This window comes from Cornus florida, unplaced genomic scaffold, assembly GCF_030987335.1.
Source record: "Cornus florida cultivar Cherokee Brave unplaced genomic scaffold, ASM3098733v1 CherokeeBrave_3.0.0_Hap2_Chr03, whole genome shotgun sequence".
In the NCBI taxonomy this organism is placed as follows: Eukaryota; Viridiplantae; Streptophyta; class Magnoliopsida; order Cornales; family Cornaceae; genus Cornus; species Cornus florida.
The window spans coordinates 35242950-35248949 of NW_026775573.1; the positions used below are offsets into that span (position 1 = coordinate 35242950).

General features: G+C 36.5%; 1 pseudogene; it reads left to right on the forward strand.

Annotated features, from left to right (window-relative positions):
- Nucleotides 1–4020: 4020 nt before the first annotated feature.
- On the forward strand, nucleotides 4021–4119 carry LOC132301939 (small nucleolar RNA R71; annotated as a pseudogene).
- The last annotated feature ends 1881 nt before the right edge of the window (nucleotides 4120–6000 follow it).

Here is a 6000-nt window from a genome sequence, read left to right on the forward strand (position 1 = left end):
GTGTGGGCCCGTGTTGCCTGTTGGCAATGGTCTTTCTCTTAACCATGGCCTACGAAAAGAAAAAAGAAAAACTTGCAATGGGAGTTAGTGCCAGAATAAGAAATTTTAAGCACAATATAGAAACATGAATGTCAAGTAAAATAGACAAAACAGATATGACATGAATCTATGCAAAAGGCAGGATATGAAACATGCTGAACAATGTAAGTATGAAATGCATCCAATGTGGAATATCACAGGCATTGGACATATATAAGATAGCATGAACATAAGATATGATAAATGAAGTGTGTGTGTGTGCTCTGTGAAGTTCAATCGATCACAAAAGTTAGATCGATCGAAAATAAGTGAGATCGATCTCACAACTTCGATCGATCGGAGATATGAGTTCGATCGATCTCTCAAGATCGATCTAAGATACAAGTTCGATCGATCGAACTGTGCGACATAGAAAACTCAAGGGTCATAGATCTGTGACTTTGGAAGCATGGGGCCCACACGAACGTGTTCGTGGGCCTATCAACACAACTCATCAATCAATTCCATCACCCAATCATGGCTCATCCTCCCAAATCAAATCAAATCATCAAAAATATATACACATATATATACATATATACACAAATACTTCAAGCTTCAACAATGGAGGATTTTGTCATGTATATAGCATGTATTCAACATATAAAGCACGTTTTCACAAGATTAAAGCTTAAATCACGAGGGAGATCTCGGATCTTACCCAAATCGAAGGGAGAGAAGTGGATGCGAAGAGTGGGTGAGAAATCCGAGATGAGAGAGGTAGATGTGAGCTTGGATCTCGCACGAGGTGTTCATCGGAGGTGGGAGAGATGAGATTGGATGCGGCAGCGATGAGGGTTAGGGTTTGCAGAGAGGGTGAGATCGATCTAAATGATCGATCTAGAGAACCCTTGGTTCTATTTTTAAAAACATTCCTGACAGAGTTCGATCGATCAAACTTCAATTGAGATCGATCGAACTTTGATGAACCCTCTTCAAGGTATTTTTAGATTTTTAAAATTTTTGAAAAATGTAAAATTAAAAATTAAAAATTAGAATTAAAATGAAAAATTGGAAATTAAAGTAAAATAAAATAGAATAATATATTATATATATATATATATATATAAAATAAACAATAATAATTAAAAACTAATAAAATATTTTTGAATTTTTGGAAACTTTTTGAAAAATAAAATAAAATGAAAATAAAATAAGGGTAAAAATATTTTTGAATTTTTTTTTTTTTTTTTTTTTGAAAATTTGAAAAGTCAAAATAAAGTCAAAGTAATGAAATGAAGAACTGAGATCGATCGGAACAAGAGTTCGATCGATCATACAGAGAGCAAAAATATGCAGGTTTTTGGCTCAGAAAATTGGCTAAGTGTTGGAACATGAGATCGATTGAACTTTGAAGTTGGATTGATCGAAGAACTTTCAGATCGATCTAAGAGTTAGTTCGAATAATGGGACATAGAGGTGATTTGGATGCAGTTTTCTGCAGGTTGAAAATTTTTCTAAGTGTTAGATGCAGAATAGAGTTCGATCGATCGAACTCATGTTTGAGATCGATGGAACTATGCAGAATGCTCAATAATGACATGAAAGCTCATGCAATCCTCACTAAAGTTCCTTCCAATGCATATGAGAACCAAAAACAAGTATCTAGACTTCGCAAGAAATAAAATGAAAGATAGAAATGGGGGAGGAATAGGGTTTTGACACCCTACGAAATGCTTTTGCTAGTCTTTAACATCTCTAGCAAAACATTGGACTCTTTTAGCCCAGATCAAAGATCTTATTATGTATCCCCTCCTTGTTGGGGTGATGGATGCTTTGAACTCCACCCGACAAATGGTTCTTTGAAGAACTTATTGGATTAAGCTCAAAAGAAACCTTTGGTCCCTTGTCTATGCAATTACAACCTTTGGGCTTCCATGCCCTTTTAAAGCAAGAATTTGAAACAAGATTTTTAGAATGCAAGGTTGAAGATGATCCTTTGAAAGTTTTGGTCTTACACAAAAGCTCGTTTCCTTAACATCGTAGATCATGACATTTATCTACAACATTAACCTCTCCTTCATATTTGTCAAATGAATTGGGTGTGAGATTAAAGATATTCAACTTCACCTTCATGTGGCCAAATGAGATTTTCATTATCCCCGTCCTACAATTAATGTTGGCATTGGCGGTTGCTAAGAAAGGACGGCCAATGATAAAGGGATTTGGCTCTTAGGATTGGGGACCGGTTCCGTGTCTATGATAACGAAATCAACCGGGAAGAAGAATTTATCAATCTTAATCAAAACATCCTCAATTATACCCCTAGGCTTCTTAATGGATCGGTCGGCAAATTGCAAAACTACCAACGTCGGTTTCAATTCACGTAGGCCCAATTTGACATAACCGAGTATGGAAGAAGGTTAACATTTGCTCCTAAGTCAAGAAGCGTCCGATTAATGATATGATCACTAATAATGCATGATGTAGTGGGTGAACCGGGGTCCTTAAACTTTGGAAGAGTGTTATGTTGCAAAATTGAGCTTACTTGCTCAGTCAAAACCACTTTTCTTTGTGCTTGGCTCTTTTTCTTCTGCTTTTGGGTGAACAAAGTCTTTCAAAAATTTGGCATAAGCCGGAATTTGTTTGATTGCATCCAACAGTGGAAGATTAACTTTCACTTGCCTAAACATTTCCACTATTTCATTGGTTTTTGCCTTTTGATTTTCTTTTGAAATGGATCCTTTTAAGGCATCTGGAAATGGATCTTTTGGTTCAAACACTTTTTCAAAATTTTTTTTTGAACTCTCTTCAATACAAGAAGTTTTCAAATCATTGTGTTCTAAATCATTTTTTTAACAAAACCTTTTCAACCTCATTTTTCAAAAGTTCTTATTCGAACACATTTTTCAAGATTTTTTTTAATGAACCATTTTCAAAATCACTTTTCAAATCAGATTTTAAAGATTTCTCATTCATAAGATCATGCACATGCAATGAAGGAGGAATGGGATGTGAAACGGGACGGGTGACAATTTGAGGTTGCACCGGTTCACTCTCTTCATTGGACATTCCAACTTGATTGTCCACAACCCTACCACTCCGCAAGGTAGTCACCGCATTAACATGTTCAATGATGTGGCCTTCCGATGAGGAATGGGTTTCCACCACACATTGTTGCTTAGGTGGGGCATTAATAGGCATCTTTCCCTTCTCTCTTGCATTGAGAGTGCTCGCTATTTGCCCTACTTGGGTTTCTAGCTTCGCAATAGATTGAGAGTGAGAATGAAGCAATTGTGTGTTAGCTTCTAAAGTGCCCAAAGCATTCAAAACTTTTTCTTCAAATGTGGGACTTCTAGTATTTCCCTGGGAATAAGATTGGTTGGGAAAATTAGAATTAGCAAATTGATTCCCTTGTGATTGATAAGGTCTATAACCTTGGGGTCCTTGGTTTTGAAGTGGAGGTGGAATGTACTTCCCTTGAAAATCGCCTTGAGAAGGGTTTGAGCCCTCTCCTTGGTTTTTCCAAGAGAAATTCGGATGATTCCTCCAACTTGGATTATAGTGAGTACCATAAGGATTGTTCCCTTGGTTCACAAAAGTTGCACTGACTTGTTCATTAGGTTCATTTTGCAATTGTCCATGAGGACAATGAGAAGTAGAATGAAGAACACTAGAACAAGTTATAGATGTTTCGTTTGATGCACGATGAGAATGGTTAGGGAATGAAGATACTTGGTTCCCCGAGTTTTGGTTAATCAAAAATTGATCAAACCTTTGAGATAAAGACTTCATTTCGACGGCTATTTCATTTGAATGATCGACTTGATGTAAACTAACACTCTTCCTACCTTGTGAATTCCTACCTTTCTTGGATGATAGTGTTCTATGCAAAGAATTTTCACTCATGCAATGTATGAGCAACCCATGGAAGCATCAACCATACCCTTATAGTTGTCCGATAAGCTCTCAAAGAAATATTTAACAAATTGCTATTTGGGCATGTCATGATGTGGACACTTCCTAAGCAATTCATTAAAGCGTTCCCATGCCTCATGAAACGTTTCTCCATCCCCATGTGAAAATTCTCGAATTGAGGTTCTCATGGCATTAGTTTTAGAAATCGGATAGTACTTCTTCAAGAATTCTTGTTGCATTTCTGCCCAAGAAGTGATTAAAAAGGCCTAAGATTGTTAAACCAATACTTTGCCTTGTCTTTTAAGGTGAATGGAAAAAGTTTGAGTCTTAAAACCTCTTCCTGCATTTCCGTATATTTTATGGTGGAATATACTTCAAGAAACTCATCCAAATGCTTGTAAGGTTCTTCACTTGGAAGTCCATGACAGTTAGGAAGCATTTGAATGGTTTGTGGCTTAATTTCATAATGATGTGCTCCAAATGGAGGCAATTGGATACATGTAGGTGCATTATACTTGTTAGGCACATAATGGTCTCTTAAAGCAAGAGGTGGATTAACAACTTGAGGTGCAACATGAACACCTTGGTTTTGAATTCCTTGATTGATAATGGGAGGTTGTGGAGTATACATTGGCCTTGGCATTTCATATGGAACTTGGCCTTGTTGTTGTGGTGGTTGGTGAATGAACGGCCTTGGCATGCCTAATAGTACATGTATGTTCTCATTGTGCACATTGGGCTGAAGGATACCTTGTTGGTCTATGTGACCAAGGTCCTCAACATGATCATTATTATGGTCATCCATTGATAGATTGGCTCTATTTGAACTTCCTCTTCCCCTAGGATTTTTAATGATGGATTTAAGATGCAAATCAAGAGGGACAAGAATTGGTCTCATTAAACGACGTCCATGCATGCACAATGCAAAACACAACAAACACAAAGAATGACAAACACTATACCTTCACAACAATGCAATTAGACTTCTTCCACAAACACTTAATTCATACTCCCATGCTTTAACAACAATTAAGCAAGAACAATTAAAAATAAGCCTCCACGCGGGCTGACGATTTAACTAAGGGATTGAGTAAAGAAAGTCTCACAAAGGTCCTTTAGCACTTCAACTCTAAATTCAAAGCTTAGCTCAGCAAATTTTTAGAATTTTTAGCTTTTTTCTTTGCTTGCTTGAATGCTTGATGGCTCCTTTGCTTGCTTCCACTCCAACAATACACCTAGTTAAGTAAGAACAACACAATAAGTAATCAAAAAGAAAAATACAAGTAAACTAAAGACACGATCAAAAGAGTACTAATCCTAATTGATTCCACAAATCCGACGTTGCCTAATTAAATCAACATATCCCTGGTAACGGCGCCAAAACCTGACGGTTTTTGTCATTTGGCTGTCATCCCACCGAGTCAAGTTTGGAGTGTGTGGATTCTAAGGCGAGGGCTGAAAGTTTTACATTTATAAAAGCCACTACTACCTTAACTAAAAATTTAGTAAGGGTAAGTAGGGATCGTCCCAAGGGATAGTGATGATCGAACAAAGTAGTGGAATCGCTATTAGGGCTAGTAGGTCGAGTGATCAAACAATTGGTTGGTTGGTTGATTAAACTAGAGAGTAAATTAAATTAAATAATTGAAAGCAATTAAGAGTAAGTAAGAGAGAGAGATCTTGGGGTTTAGACGTCACCACTAAGTAATGCATTTCTATATCATTGACAAGTGATTAATAAGTGCAAATGGTGTGTTGCAACATTGGTGTGTATGTGTGTTTGGTTGATTCAACAAGTAAGGATGACTAGTTAAACATATATTGTCTAAACATCATGTGAAAGGCACAATATATTTAAGCAATGAAGCATATATTGTCTAAACAACATGTGAAAGGCACAATAGATCAAAACAAGTCTTTAATCCTTTCATTAATCTCACAATCCAAATACAACACAAGGTTAGAGACATATGCTACTTGTATTCAAAAGCTTGGATCATCAAACAACAAGCGTAAATTATCCTCATATTTAACATTATACTACAACTACACTACATCTACACT